Genomic DNA, 17,372 nt, shown 5'->3' with positions numbered 1-17,372 from the left:
AAAGACCCACATCATTTAAAATTTGAATATAAAGAGAGATGTTCATCCATAAATTTCCTCTTGAATTTTGGCTAAATAACTGAGCATTCCTAAATTATATGCAGACTCTTCATGAAAAATAACTCATGCTTGAATATGATTATAAAAATAGGATACCAGTATTTTATGGTCTAACGTTAACACACTTAGCATTCCAGTCATACTTTACCAACTTAGTATGTTCCTACAGATTTGTGGGTAAATTGAATCATCATAATTTCAGAGAAGTGTTCCCTTCATTTTTGATTGATCTTTAATTGGTAGTGGCTTAACATGTCAGTTTTAAGAGGCTCTGACCCCCAGTTCTTTTAAGCAGCTAATGATCAGTGAAAGATTTATATGCACAAGGGAAGTACTCTATTTAAAGAAACTCTGTGGTGAGTAATTTTATATAAGAATCTTTTTTGTAATTGAATAATCACCCCTATAACTCTTCTCTGTGTTAGTGAAGATTTTTACATTTTCATAAGATGTGGTTCATTGATATAAAAGTGGCAAGTGGTATTTCTAACTAACCCAGATAAAGGATCATCCACCTATCACTGCAATATGGCTTCCTCTTTATCAGTGGAAACTGGTGTCCCCATTGTGACTTTTTGCCTCCTCTGAGGAAATATTAAATTTAATTCACCAGCCTCAGATCAACAGAAATTCATTTTAATTTAATTCTCAAAAATTGATGTGGTAGGGTAGATTCTTTGAGTAACCAGACTATCTCATGTTCATTTATGACTAAACAGTTTATTTTCATAAGAGGTACATTTTGAAGGCCATTGTACAATCTTATCTGCCTTGATTTTATTGAAATGTGTCCAATAGAATGACTGTCCGTGGTGTCATTTGTTTTTCCATAGCTATAACTGTTGTTAATTCCAATTTTAAAGAGAGCATTTTGTATTTTGATTCTTCTGGAATTTATATGGACCTTTTCATTACATCATTTTGTTGATTACTTCCTTTTTTCTTAATGTATTCCTATGCATTTAATAATGTTTAACTTTTTAATATGAAAGCATATACAATGAAATTTGATCTGTTACTTCATGAATGCTTAAACGTTCACATTTTAAGATATGCCTAAATGTATGCTCCAAAACATGCCAGATAAGGGACTTCTCTGCTGGTGCAGTGGTTAAGAATCAGCCTGCCAATGCAGGGGACACGGGTTCGAGCCCTGGTCCGGGAAGATCCCACATGCCTCGGAGCAACTAAGCCCGTGTGCCATAACTACTGAGCCTGCATGCTGCAACTACTGAGCCCACGTGCAGCAACTACTGAAGCCCACGGCGCCTAGAGCCTGTGCTCTGCAACAAGAAAAGCCACGGCAATGAGAAGCCCATGCACCGCGACAAAGAGTAGCCCCCACTCACCGCAACTAGGGAAAACCCACGCGCAGCAACAAAGACCCAAAGCAGCTAAAAATTAATTAATTGATTATTATTATTATTTTTTTAAAACATGCCAGATAAGCCCAATGCATACAGTATCCAGAAGGTTTTAAAACCTGCGCCTCACAGCAAACTCTCAAGAAGAGGCCTCCTTTGCAATTCACCACACACAAGCCCAATGTTACTTTCTCAGAGACACTAAGGATTTTTTAAAATTTTGTAGTTAAGATATGTAAATTTTAATTATAGCGTATATTATCCAATTGAATAATTAAGAAAAATAAAAGTAAAAAGCTTGATAAAGAGTTTTTAATTTTCCAGTGGTCTGAAGATATCTCCCACTTCCACTTCTGGTCCACAGTGAGCATGAGAGAAAGATTTCAAGTTGCTGAGGCATCCAGGAAAGTCAGTACTTCCCTCTCCCCTCCCACTACCCTGCAAACTTACAGGCAGGCTACAGGCTTTCTCACTCTTGGAGAATTTTTGTTTCCAGTTTAATAAAAGCAGGATACTTACCTCAGACTTGCCTGACAAAGAATTGTGTTTATAGAAACTTGGCACCTCTTTGAGTAGGAAGAGAGCAAAGGAAAGTGCATTGCTTTTCTGGAAAAATTAAATAAATTCATCCTGTCACATCAAGCTATCCTTAGAGATAGGATACTTACAACATGACTTGTTCTAGGAAACATTTGCAAGGCATTTTCATATGTTGTCTCATTTCGTCTTTTCAACAGTCTGTGATGTTTGTATTGTGCTTCCATTTTACAGATTGTGACCGAAGTTTACGTGCTATATACTTCTTGAAACATTTCTATACACTAGCGTATTGATTATTGTTTCTTTCTTCACTCCTTTGTTAAATTCTAATTGTAAATAAATGCTCTCTTAAATCCATGACCCTTCTGCAATATTTAGAATGATCTCATCTTATCCTTATGGACTACAATATTTAGAATGGTCTCATCCTATAGACTGCTTCATTTTATTTTATCCCACTGTTAACAGATTCTGTGTCTCATCAAATAGCACATCTAGTAATAATGCAATTGAATATGAACTTGTCCTTGAAATGTTTCTCAGGGTTTTTTTTTCCCTATTCATTTGCATGTCTCCTCGATCTGCTTCAGTTCATCTTTGCCTCCTCTTTTCTCATTCCCATTTTTTGGTACTTCTGCTCTCTCAAGTACATTTTAACAGACACTTTTCTTCCTCTACTGATCTTCAAGCATGAAATTTCTTTTCAAGGCACTTAAGAAAATGGGAGTACTTAGAACATTCATGAACAGAATGTCCCGTGAGCTGTAAAAGTTAATGTGAAAAAAGCAGAAGAGTCAGTTAGTTCATCAGTTTTTACTCTTTAAAAACAGCAAGTTATAGTCCTTTCTTAAACAGCAAGCAGAAAGCAAGTGTTCTCATTTCACTTCTTAAAATAGACAAAGTAAAACTAATAATTGACTTGTCAGTTTACTGTGACTATTAATTCCCTGTGCCCAGAGTTGGTTTTTGTAAATTTAGGATTCACATTTTCTTTCCGAATATAATTATCTGACTCTACATAGATAAGTAATTTAAAGACTACTGATTGTTTGAGCATTTAAAGTTAAAAACTATGTAGACATTGGTAAATTATCCGTTTAGAAAACCTGTAACAATTGGATTAAAATTAATGTTAACCCAGAAGTTAAATTGGACTTATGATATTTTTATGACATTTACAGTGCATCTTGCACATGGCTTGTAAATATACGTTAACTTTAAAGAACTTGGTAAGATTTTTATAGAAATGGAGATTCTTTTATAATGTAAATGCATGCTGCATTAACATAACAAAGTCATTTGCAATTTCTCCTATGGGCTGACATTTACTAGGTCAAGGCCCCACAAACAATGGTATCAAAAAACCTCCACCAATTGTAAAAATGCTTTTATGAATGAAAGTAGCATAGTAACTAAGTTAACACTCTGTTTTAAACTTCAGTGACTAAAAGGACCTAAGCATTAATTTATTTTATTTTCACAACAGCAGAATATTGAAAACAAGATGGAAGTTGTCTTTATTCTAGCGTATGAGAACAGTTTCTCAATGGGGAAATAAGACTAAGATTCTCAAAGGTTGTTGAAATAATGATAAATTCTCTTAAATGCAGATGAGCATTTTATGTTCAGTTTAGTAATTTGGAACACACGTATTTTAATTATTTTAATATTATAGGTTAACATTTTCACTTTTAATTTACATTTCTTCCTCTAAATAAAGAGGTCCTTGGCATCATGGTACACTGACACAAACCAATGGGCCTGTCTTGCCCCTGACTAATTAAGTGAGAATCTCAGTGACCTGAAGATCTTCATCTCCAGATGAACTGTCTATAGCAATGATTTTTAATGCGGAATGAATGACATAAATACCTGTAGAGCTTTTACAAAACACATGCGCCTGGTTTTCTAGCTCTCCTGCCTCCCCTGTACTTGAAAATTTAACTTATTAGATCTGAAATGGAGGCTGAGAATCACTGTTCTCTGTCCTGTTGGGACTTTTAAGTTCTGCAAACAGAAAATTCTTATAATTATGTCTCTATATCTATATATGTCTATGTCTATACCTATCTATATCTATATCTCTTCTGACCTGGTGGATCTGATGTTTTCGTAGTCATAATCAGGATTTCTGTACTTTCTGGAGCTCTTTGCAATGCGTATGAGGAAGCTAACAGACACAAACACATCTGGGTTATCTCATCAGTCAGGTTGTTATTGTCAAGAAAGAGAGACTCTCTAACTCAGGCACAGAAGGTACAAATGAGATCTGGATGTCCTTCCAAGTGGAAGCTATGTATGATACTGAGGACTGAAGGTGGGGATGAAGTAGAGAAAGGGAACTTCTCAAAGCCTAGTAGAAATTCAGCAACAATTTGCGTCACTTAACCTTTCTGAAAACTTATCTTAGTATCTTTATTAGTTTCCTGTGGCTGCTGTAACTAAGTACCGCAAACTTGGTGGCTTAAAACAAGAGAAATTTCTTCTGTCAACAGTTGTGGAGGCCAGAAGCTTGAAATCAAGGACTGCACTGCCTCTGGAGGCTCTAGGGGAGAATCTTTGCCTCACGTAATGAATGTCGGGAGGCTGTCAGCCTCCTTGACTTGTGGTCCCATCACTCCAATCTCTGCCTTTGTGGTCACCATTGCCCTCATCCTCTTCTGTGTGTGTTTGTGTGTATGTGTGTTTTGTCTTCTGACTGTCTGAAATCTCACTCTGCCTTTCTTTTATTAGACACTTGGCATAAGAGTTAGGGCGCACATGGAAAATCAAGAGAGATCTCATCTCAAGAGCCTTACTTTAATTACATCTGTGAAAAATCTCTTTTTCCAAATACAGGCACACCTTGGAAATATTGCAGGTTCAGTTCCAGACCACTGCAATAAAGTAAATTCTGTCATAAAGTGAGTCACATGAATTTTTTGGTTTCCCAGTGTATATAAAAGTTATATTTACACTATACTGTAAGTGTGCAATAAAAAAACAATGTACATACCTTAATTAAAAATACTTTATTGCTAAAAAATGCTAACCTTCAGGAAGTGGCATCAAAGATAGCCATAAGAAATGTAATAAAAAAGTTTGAAATATTGTGAGAATTACCATGTGACACAGAGACACGAAGTGAGCAAATGCTATGGCAAAAAATGATGCAAATAGAGTACCGATGCAGGGTTGCCACAAATCTTCAATTTGTAAAACAAACAAAAACAACCCACCATAACTTTGAAGCACAATAAAGTGAAGTACAATAAAATAAGATATACCGGTAAGGTGATATTCACAGCTACCAGAGATTAGGACACAGACATATCTTTTGGGGGCCAGCATTCACACCAGTATGGTATATATCACATGTTCTACTACATTCACAAAAAGTGTGATATTGAGTAAAAGTTCACAAGATGAATTAACAGTGAAGTGTCGACAAGAGCCCTCATTCAGTGATTATCAGGGCCTGCTCCTCTGTGTGTGCCCACAGGGTGCATGTGTGTGAGTGCACGTACATGTGTGTTATGTCTTGTGGTGTTTCTTTTTCACCTGAAGAATTCTTTGTAGAGGTAGCCCTTGAGGTTAAATTGGGAAAGACACCATTACGAGATGTCCAAAGCACAAGAGTTTTAAAGTGCCCAATACACAAAGCAAAGGGAACCCTTTCCCAAGAAGAAAAAACATGATCGTCCCGTAGTTCTGAGAGAGCAAAGAAAGTTTGACTGTGAATTAGGCGATATTCAGTTGTCCTTTTACATTTGGCAAGAGTTGATTCACCTGTATTAATTAGAAACGGATGACTGCCGATAAGTGGATTGGTGATTATGTCTACTCATGGAGAGTCGGATATTGTTTCCAAACAAAGTGTTCACAAATAAAATGTTAGGAGTAATATGTCCCTCTCCATTAGTAGACATCCTGGTATCTAGCCGTAACAATTATAGGCATAACTTCTTAAAACTACGGAGATAGTCATTTACCTTGTACAGCATTCTAAGACTTATGATTCATGAGCAGAGTTGTAATATTAAAAGTTTTCAAGGTACTAATAAGAAATCATTCGTTTAATCAAGCACTTGTTGAATACTTGTCATATGACCAGCATAGTATTAGGCAATGCAGTAAGTAAAACTAAGAACGTACTGTGTGAATTTAAAGAAGAGCTGTTTTCAAAAGCAGGATCAAGTAAGGCCTCATTGTGAAAACATTAGATGAGCTATACCTTAGTTTAGAAGTAAGATTTCAGCAGACAGATATGAAGTAGAAAGGCACTGCTGAACAACCAGTGTTAGGAGAGGCAGAGAAATGAGGAAACATATGTTGACTTTACAAGCTGGGCAATATTACAGCCAACTGAAGCAGTTGAGCCAGCTGACCTGATGAAAAAGAGTAGTGCCAGAAAAATTATGAATTTAGATACATTTTCACTAAAGTGAAACCTTCACGTCACTGAAGCCTTAAAATTTTTTAAAAAGAGGAAAGGAGGAGAGCCCAGTTGGTAAGTTAGTCTCAGACCATAGAATGAGTAAGAGAAAAAAGAAGCCAGTAGCCAGAGAACCAATTGGGAAACTAATTGCCTAGGTGAAAAGTAATATTAGCCTCTGAAAAAGGTCAGATTTCAGGGGGATCAGAGAGAATCGGAGGTATAAATCTTGTTAATGTATCAACTAATAGGAAGTAAAGTTGACAGACCGAGGAATTAAAAAGAAAAGATATTAATTATGGCTGACTGAAAAGGTATTAATTATGGCTGGCTGGGAGGAAGGTAATGCCAATAACAACAAGAATGTCAAAAATAGGAGGAGTATTTGAGGGGAATATGTTGACTCAAACTGTGGTTATAGGAGTGGTACGTTTTTGGCAAGGCTTTCCCAAAACTGGAAATGTGGACATAGCTTGAGTAAGGAGTCTGAGCTGGACAAGCATTTGGGAGATCCTCCTAGAGAGAGAGTCAGACAATTATCGGCCTGAGAGATTACTTATTTTTCTCACCCTGTCTCAAATTATTATTGTAATATGTAAGTATACTAATTTCTGAATGTCTTATTTTCCTCTTGAGCATGGGATATTTTATTTATCTCTGAGTAACCAATGGGGGAATTTTGTTCAATAAGTTCTTGTTGAATGACTGAAGGTTAGTTGCAGTGTTTTTGAGAGTATCTTTGTTTTTCCAAGTAAAATGGAAATTGTTTCATATTTACTATTGTGTCCTTTAAAAAGCATTTTTAGGAGTTTTGCTACAATCGTATTATCATATCATTGTCTAATCTTTCATGTTTCCAAGTATTTTAACTTACTTTAATTATTTCACAGCCTAATTATAAGATATAACTGATTATTTTCGCAATTGAATTGTATCCATTCAAAATCACTCATCCCCGAATACTAATTATCAGATTATTATCCCAATAGAGATACCATAAATTATGCCTTTTCTTTTTGCTACTGCTTAATTTTCTTCTTCTGTCCAGGAAAGAAAGGTACTATATATACATATTATTACAATATTTAGTAACTGAATAATTTAGGCAACATTTTAAATAACTGGGGATATGGTAGGAGGTTTTTAAAAGATAATTGACTCAATTTTTTTCAACAATTTCTTTAAAATATACAGACAGACACATATTTGAATGTTATTGATTTGGAACTGTGTCTATTTACATTTGAATTCCTGTGACCTGCTTACCAATTTTAGGTTTCATATTGTTTTATTCTTCCTTAGTCTATCTTTCCATGCTATATTGATTTCTGAGTGTTCAGGGAACTTCCATTTTCCACCTCATTTAAGTGCATTTCATCCTACTGTGTTGGTCACCAGCAAGTCACAAAAATGGTACACAAATGGCCATATAATGCAATGTGATTTGAAACAAAGGGGAATTGCACTTGTCTACGGGCATGGGATTTTTATCCTGAGTTGTTCAGTGTAGTTAGAAAGTAAAGAGTTATTGGGGTTTTTTGTCTTCATAAAAAGAATGAGAAGTTTGAATGCCATTTAGAGCAGTGGTTCCAAAACATATAGATTTCAGGAACCAGGTGAACTACAGGAAGGAAGGGAGGGAGGGAGGGAGGGAAGGAAGGAAGGAAGGGAGGGAGGGAGGGGACCATCACAAAGTTGTCAATGTATTTAGTTTGCCAAATTATATTATTAAGAAAATAAAGAAGCTAACATCTGCTATTAGTGTAATTTATAATTTCTTAAAAGGGCAATTTAAAATCCAAAACTGTGGAAGTTCTTCAGAGAAAACACCAGTCATTTGAATTGAACTGGTCATTTGAATTAAAATTTATATTTATTTTTTAAACTTACTATATTATCCTCTCTCTCCCCCCAAATTTTGCATCTAAGAGTATCTCAAGACTGTTACTGATCATGTCCTGCCTCCAGGAATGACTATAATCATAATACCTCTTAATTTTTCCACACTAACATAAAACATTTGACAGTGAAAACTAATTAAAATGCACAATTGCATTTCTTCTGTATATTTGGAAGTGGAATATCTTCATTGATATGTGTCTTTACATATTTTATTTGCAATGCAAGTGAAACTATTTTCATCTCAGTTACATGTACTTACACTTTGGAGTCATGTTATGAAAGCCATCTTATGTAAAATACAAGCACCCCTACTACACAACTGTGCATCACCTGCTTGCCCATCCTTCTAGATGGTAATTTTGGCTTCATCACCATCTGCTGGTCGCTTGTGACTATGGAAACACTAGTGAAAGTTGAGCCACTCAGCATAGTACTTTCCATCTTTTTCTCTTTTTGCCTTACTTTCTGGAAGATTTCCTAAACTTTATCTTCCCACTCTCTTACTGATTTTTTTTTTTCTTTTCTGATACATACTTTTAATTATTAAGTGTTTTTTCTTTGTTTTCTACATATATCTTTTTCTATAGCAGCCTGTTCTTGTTGTGTGGAGGCAATGGCATCTCTTCTCTCTCTGAGAGTATTTAAGTTAGATCTTTTGGGGGTTTTGTTTTGTTTTGTTTTAGGGGCTTTGTTTTCTCTATATATATTATCTTTATTCTCCCCAAGTTCCTATTGTCTGTTTGTTTGCATGTTTAAGTCTCCCTCCTGTTAAAGGCTTCCCTCAGTGTTTTGGTGGTCCTTGGTTGTCCGCTTATTATTAAGTGTAAGGCAGTAAAGAGATGCTTGGGAACTCTTCACAGCTAGTTGACTTGGGACTTCATGGTTTGTTTGTCTGGCTTATTGGGAAACCCCTGCTCTCAGTGTCTTTGGGTCTTTTGTCTTGCACTGGTCAGATTCATAGAGAAGAATCCTCCAGTATTCTGCCTGTCTGTCTGCATCTGATAGATGAGTGGGAAAAGATTTTACATTCAGCATAAAAGCACACCTTCAGTTGTGCAGAGACTGTCTTTGACCCTCTCCACGGAATAAACTTCTAGTCTCTGCCATGGTGGAGGGAAGAATTGTTATCTAATTTTCTTTAAAATATTTTTGAACAATCCTCTTGTTTTCGCCCCATTCTCATCCTCCCTTCCATAAATATCTAGTATCATCAATTCCCTAGCCTTCGGGGGGTTCTGCGTTGGTAATCATGTTGTTCCTTGGCATCAACATCTGTTAGATTAGGTTTCAGCTTTTGCAAGTCTTCTAAGTGAGTTATTACTTGTTCACTAACTGTCTAGCTTCTAAAATTCTGTTGCTGTGGTTCTCTCCCCTGTCTCCTTTGTGGGTTTGTGGCTAATTAAAAAGCCCTTCATTTATATTTTCATGTGTACTCCGGAGGGAAAAAAAACCCTGTATTTCTGTGTTCATTCTACCATCATTACCTGATAGTCTGCATGTAACTTTAGGAAATTGTTTTTGACATTTTGTAAGATGATGGAATAAAAATAAACTGTCAAGAAGTCTTCATAGAAGATTTATGAGCTTGAGCAATAATTGTAATACTCTCTATTAGCTAACCTGGCACAACTCTGAATTAAAGTGAACCCAGTCATGTTTGCTATTGTTGATATGCTGTGAACAATGTGAGTGACACTCATTTTTAATTAGTCCATGGATAATTGCAGCCATGTACCTAAGTCCCATTAGTGGTCACTTTTTAACATTCGTAAAATAGAAGTACTGAAACCACTCTTTTCTTTTCTTCTTCTTTTTTTAATGTGGTGGAGAAGGTCAACCATGTTTTATGGGTTGGAATTATTGATAGGATACTTTTCTTTGGCTTAGCATTTTCATATCTTTTTAGCTTAACTGTCCACTGTGAGACTAAGCTTATTACTGTCATGTAAGATTTGTTAAGCAACACTAGTCATACCTAAAATCCACCATGTGGAGTGATTTATCCTCATTTCAGAAAACCAATATACCAGATATAATAGGGAGCTATTCTTCTTTTTAACCTTTTGATACATATTATAGACAGTGGAATCAAAACAGAATCTGTCATCTCTTTAGAACCCAGGCACTTCTGTACACTTGGAGAAAGTGTACCCTGGAATCACCTATAAAAGGATCCTTCTGAGTTCTGCTTTTTCTCCATCATCTTATCCTGTTAAACATGGGACTTTTCTCCTCTTCAGTTTCTCAATGATAAAGGTTTAATTTCAGCTTGTAAATTCAGTTTTATCCTTTGTAACTAGAGCAAGATATCTCCTAGTACTGATCCTGTTTTCACATTTATGTAGGGCCCTGTGTGCCTGTCATATACATACAGATATCAATCAGGAAGCACGTCATTCCAGGCAGGGACGCTGATGCTTGCATGTGTATGTATATATGAATGATAATATAGTGTGAAGGATATGGATTGAGCTCTTTAGGGTATGTTATGGGTAGAGATCTTTAAGGACACCGTAGATGGGAAGGCTGTGTATGCTCACAGGGGCTAGAATTGAGCTCTTTAGGGTATGTTATGCGTAGAGATCTTTAAGGACATTGTAGATGGGAAGGCTGTGTCTGCTCACAGGGCCTAGACAAGCCCCTCTCAGGCAGGCAGTGTTGACTTTGAGACTCAAAGGATGAGTTTAATTTCTCTAGGTGGAGAAATGCACACTAGACCAAAAAAAAAAAATAGTATCAGCAAATACTTATGAGTAGGAGGACCTTTAAGATTGCGGAAGAGTAAGACGCAGAGATCACCTTCCTCCCCACAAATACATCAGAAATACATCTGCATGTGGAACAACTCCTACAGAACACCAACTACTGAACGCTGGCAGAAGACCTCAGACCTCCCAAAAGGCAAGGAACTCCTCACGTACCCGGGTAGAGCAAAAGAAAAAACAGAGACAAAAGAATAGGGCCGGGACTTGCACCTCTGGGAGGGAGCCGTGAAGGAGGAAAGGTGTCCACACACTAGGAAGCCCCTTCGCGGGCGGAGACTGCGGGTGGCGGAGGGGGGAAGCTTCGGAGCCACGGAGGACAGCGCAGCCACAGGGGTGCGGAGGGCAAAGTGGAGAGATTCCCGCACAGAGAATCAGGGCCGACCGGCACTCACCAGCCCAAGGGGCTTGTCTGCTCACCCGCCGGGGACGGCGGGGGCTGGGAGTTGAGGCTCGGGCTTCGGTCGGAGCACAGGGAGAGGACTGGGGTTGGCGGCATGAACACAGCCTGAAGAGGGCTAGTGCACCACAGCTAGCCGGCAGGGAGGCCGGGAAAAAGTCTGGACCTGCCTAAGAGGTAAGAGACTTTTTCTTGCCTCTTTGTTTCCTGGTGCGCGAGGAGAGGGGATCAAGAGCGCCGCTTAAAGGAGCTCCGGAGACGGGCGCAAGCCGCGGCTAACAGCGCGGACTCCAGAGACGGGCATGAGATGCTAAGGCTGCTGCTGCCGCCACCAAGGAGCCTGTGTGCGAGCACAGGTCACTCTCCACACCTCCCTTCCCAGGAGCCTATGCAGCCCGCCACTGCCAGCATCCCGTGATCCAGGGACAACTTACCCAGGAGGAACGCACGGCGAGCCTCAGGCTGGTGCAACATCACGTTGGCCTCTTCCGCCACAGGCTCGCCCCGCATCCGTACCCCTCCCTCCCCCCGGCCTGAGTGAGCCAGAGCCCCCGAATCAGCTGCTCCTTCAACCCCGTCCTATCTGAGTGAAGAACAGACGCCCTCAGGCGACCTACACGCAGAGGCGGGGCCAAATCCAAAGCTGAACCCCAGCAGCTGTGCAAACAAAGTAGAGAAAGGGAAATCTCTCCCAGCAGCCTCAGGAGCAGCGGATTAAATCTCCACAATCAGCGTGATGTACCCTGCATCAGTGGAATACATGAATAGACAACGAATCATCCCAAATTGAGGAGGTGGACTTTGGGAGCAAAGATATATATTTTTTTTTTTTCCCTTTTTCTCTTTTTGTGACTGTGTATGTGTCTGCTTGTCTGTGTGATTTTGTCTGTATAGCTTTGCTTTTACCATTTGTCCTAGGGTTCTATATGTCCATTTTTTTGCTTTTTGGGGTTTTTTTAGTACACTTTTTAGCACTTGTTATCATTGGTGGATTTGTTTTTTGGTGTGGTTGGTCTCTCCTTTCTTTATTTCTTCTTTCTTTTTTTAAATAACTAGTTTTTTTATTTTAATAACTTTATTTTAATTTATTTTATGTTATCTTCTTCTTTCTTTCTTTCTTCTTTTTCTCTCTTTTATTCTGAGTCATGTGGATGACAGGCTCTTGGTGCTCCAGCCAGGAGTCAGTGCTGTGCCTCTGAGGTGGGAGAGCCAACTTCAGGACACTGGTCCACAAGAGACCTCCCAGCTCCATGTAATATCAAATGGCGAAAATCTCCCAGAGATCTCCAACTCAATGCCAACACCCAGCTCCACTCAACGACCAGTAAGCTACAGTGCTGGACACCCTGTGCCAAACAACTAGCAAGACAGGAACACAACCCCACCAATTAGCAGAGAGGCTGCCTAAAATCATAAGTCCACAGACACCCCAAAACACACCACCAAACGTGAACCTGCCCACCAGAAAGACAAGATCCAGCCTCATCCACCAGAACACAGGCACTAGTCCCCTCCACCACGAAGCCTACACAACCCACTGAACCAACTTTAGCCACTGAGGACAGACACCAAAAACAATGGGAAGTATGAACCTGCAGCCTGCGAAAAGGAGACCCCAAACACAGTAAGATAAGCAAAATGAGAAGACAGAAAAACACACAGCAGATGAAAGAGCAAGGCAAAAACCCACCAGATCTAACAAATGAAGAGGAAATAGGCAGTCTACCTGAAAAGGATTTCAGAATAATGATAGTAAAGATGATACAAAATATGGGAAACAGAATGGAGAAAATACAAGAAACATTTAACAAGGCCATAGAAGAACTAAAGAGCAAACAAACAGTAATGAACAACACAATAAATGAAATTAAAACTTCTCTAGAGGGGATCAATAGCAGAATAACGGAGGCACAAGAGCAGATAAGTGACCTGGAAGATAAAATAGTGGAAATAATTATTGCAGAGCAGAAAAAAGAATGAAAAGAATTGAGGACAGTCTCACAGACCTCTGGAACAACATTAAACGCACCAACATTCGAATTATAGGGGTCCCAGAAGAAGAAGAGAAAAAGAAAAGGACTGAGAAAACGTTTGAGGACTTTATAGTTGAAAACTTCCCTAATATGGGAAAGGAAATAATCAAGTCCAGGAAGCACAGAGAGTCCCATACAGGATAAATCCAAGGAGAAACACTCAAGACACATATTAATCAAACTATCAGAAGTTAAATACAAAGAAAAAATATTAAAAGCAGCAAGGGAAAAGCAACAAATAACATACAAGGGAATCCCCATAAGGTTAACAGCTGATCTTTCAGCAGAAACTCTGCAAGCCAGAAGGGAATGGCAGGACATATTTAAAGTGATGACGGAGAAAAACCTACAACCAAGATTACTCTACCCAGCAAAGATCTCATTCAGATTCGATGGAAAAATTAAAACCTTTACAGACAAAGCAAAAGCTAAGAGAATTCAGCACAACCAAAGAAGCTTTACAACAAATCCTAAAGGAACTTGCCTAGGCAGGAAACACAAGAGAAGGAAAAGACCTACAATAACAAACCCAAAACAATTAAGAAAATGGTAATAGGAACATACATATCGATAACTACCTTAAATGTAAATGGATTGAATGCTCCAACCAAAATACATAGACTGGCTGAATGGATAGAAAAACAAGACCCATATATATGCTGTCTACAAGAGACCCACTTCAGACCTAGGGACACATACAGACTGAAAGTGAGGGGATGGAAAAAGATATTCCAAGAAATTGGAAATCAAAACAAAGCTGGAGTAACAAGTCTCATATTAGACAAAATAGACCTTAAAACAAAGACTATTACAAGAGACAAAGAAGGACACTGCATAATGATCAAGGGATCAATCCAAAAAGAAGATATAACAATTGTAAATATTTACGCATCCAACATAGGAACACCTCAATACATAAAGCACATGCTAACAGCCATAAAAGGGGAAATTGACAGTAACACAATCATAGTAGGGGACTTTAACACCCCACTTTCACCAATGGACAGAGCATCCAAAATGAAAATAAATAAGGAAACACAAGCTTTAAATGATACATTAAACAAGATGGACTTAATATTTATAGGACATTCCATCCAAAAACAACCGAATACACTTTCTTCTCAAGTGCTCATGGAACATTCTCCAGGATAGATCATATCTTGGGACACAAATCAAGCCTTGGTAAATTTAAGAAAATTGAAATCGTAGCAAGTATCATTTCCAACCACAACGCCATGAGACTAGATATCAGTTACAGGAAAAAAGCTGTAAAAAGTACAAACACATGGAGGCTAAACAGTACACTACTAAATAATCAAGAGATCACTGAAGAAATCAAAGAGGAAATCAAAAAATACCTAGAAACAAATGACTATGAAAACATGATGACCCAAATCCTATGGGATGCAGCAAAAGCAGTCCTAAGAGGGAAGTGTTCTGCCTATGTTTTGCTCTATGACATAAATCACAGCAAGAACCTTTTTGACCCACCTCCTAGAGAAATGGAAATAAAAACAAAAATAAACATATGGGACCTGTTGAAACTTAAAAGCTTTTGCACAGCAAAGGAAACCATAAACAAGATGAAAACACAACCCTCAGAATAGGAGAAAATATTTGCAAATGAAGCAACTGACAAAGGATTAATCTCCAAAATTTACAAGCAGCTCATGCAGCTCAATATCAAAAAAACAAACAACCCAATCCAAAAATGGGCAGAAGACCTAAATAGACATTTCTCCAAAGAAGATATGCAGATTGCCAACAAACACATGAAAGAATGCTCAACATCACTAATCATTAGAGTAATGCAAATCAAAACTACAATGAGATATCATCTCAGTCCGGTCAGAATGGCCATCATCAAAAAATCTACACACAATAAATGCTGGAGAGGGTGTGTAGAAAAGGGAACCCTCTTGTACTGTTGGTGGGAATGTAAATTGATACAGCCACTATGGAGAACAGTATGGAGGCTCCTTAAAAAACTAAAAATAGAAGTACCATATGACCTAGCAATCCCACTGCTGGCCATATATCCTGAGAAAACCATAATTCAAAAAGAGTCATGTACCACAATGTTCATTGCAGCTCTATTTGCAATAGCCAGGACACGGAAGCAACCTAAGTGTCCATCAACAGATGAATGGATAAAGATGTGGCACATATATACAATGGAATATTACTCAGCCATAAAAAGAAATGAAATTGAGTTATTTGTAATGAGGTGGATGGACCTAGAGTCTGTCATACAGAGTGAAGTAAGTCAGAAAGAGAAAAACAAATACCGTATGCTAACACATATACATGGAATCTGAAATAATAAAAAAAAAAAAAGGTCATGAAGAACCTAGTGGCAAGACAGGAATAAAGACACAGACCTACTATAGAATGGACTTGAGGATATGGAGAGGGGGAAGGGTAAGCTGTGACAAAGTGACACAGTGGCATGGACATATATACACTACCAAACGTAAAATAGATAGCTAGTGGGAAACAACTGCATAGCACAGGGAGATCATCGGTGATTTGTGACCACCCAGAGGGATGGGATAGGGAGGGTGGGAGGGAGGGAGACACAAGAGGGAAGAGATATGGGGACATATGTATATGTATAACTGATTCACTTTGTTATAAAGCAGAAACTAACACACCATTGTAAAGCAATTATACTCCAAGAAGGTATAAATTATACTTAAAGAAGGTAAAAAAAAATACTTATGAGTAGCAATAAATCTGAGTGACTACAATAAAGAAATGCCCTGGAACATAATGAAAATTCACCATCAGATCTAACTGTAAAGTAGCTAGCATTGACTGAATATTTCTTCTGTGTCAGATACCGTGTTAAGAGCTTCTCCTGAATGATCTCATTTAAAACACAAACTATTTTATCAATCACATTATGAATATTGAGGAGCTTGAGGCACAGAGAGGCTTCCCAGTTTCACACAGTTACTGATGAATATGAGACTTGAACCCAAGCAGTCTGATGCTAAGACTCATGGTATTCATCGCTGTGCTAACAACTGACAGAGACACTTCCTTCTGTGAAGTATAATCGTTCTTGGCCTCCAATTATGTAACTGGGGGATATGGGGTACCCAGAGAACCATCGCATTTGGGACTGTGGTTGACTATGGTGGTAAAGATGCTTAAACTCTCGATTCTCTTAGTGCTAAAAAATAACCACTCTTTACATTTTAGTGGAATACTTCACTATAGATGGCAATGTTTATTTTCATAATAAAAATAAATTTTTTAAATCTCATTTGGTAAGTTTAAATACCTATTAGTCAAGTGGGTAATTTATGGAATGCCTTATGGATAAAAATTTCAAGCAAGTTCAGACCTTAAAATAGGTTTCTCAACCTTGGCACTCTCGTTGTTTTGGGATAAATAATTCTTTGTTGCGGGAAGAAGGGTGTGAACTGTAGGATATTTAACAGCATTCTTGGCCCCTACCCACTAGATCCCAGTAGCATTCACCCAGTTGCCTCCAGACACTGCCAAATATCCCCTGTAGGGTAAAAAAGCTCCCGTCACTCAGGTTGAGAAACCACTGCCTTAGAAAAATCTAGTGCAATTCCTCAACTTTACACAAGAAGTGTATTGAAGTGCTGTAACAAATGTCACACAGCTAAGTAGTGGCAGAATTTTGATAGATCTCAGGTCTCCTAATCCCAAATCCATAATTCACATACAACAAACTGCCTAAGGCGATATCTGCCATTTAAAGCGATACCGTCAGGATATATGGTTTTAAAAGTGCACACACATCGTCCGTAACAGCTCAGTAAATAGGTCAGACAGGTGGTATAAACCCAATTTTACCAGTGAAAGTGCATAACAAAACATGTTATGATTTTCCAAGATCACACATTTAGTAGGGAAAAG

The 17,372-nt window shown here is 38.1% G+C and overlaps 1 protein-coding gene across 1 annotated transcript in view; it reads left to right on the top strand.

Moving 5' to 3' along the window:
• The window catches only part of IL1RAPL1 (interleukin 1 receptor accessory protein like 1), a 653,817-nt gene that overhangs the window by 367,037 nt on the left and 269,408 nt on the right, over positions 1–17,372 (top strand). The window lies entirely within an intron of this gene.

Source organism: Delphinus delphis, chromosome X, assembly GCF_949987515.2.
Source record: "Delphinus delphis chromosome X, mDelDel1.2, whole genome shotgun sequence".
In the NCBI taxonomy this organism is placed as follows: Eukaryota; Metazoa; Chordata; class Mammalia; order Artiodactyla; family Delphinidae; genus Delphinus; species Delphinus delphis.
The sequence above is the reverse complement of the archived record's forward strand: the minus strand, read 5'-3'. Positions and strand labels throughout refer to the sequence as shown.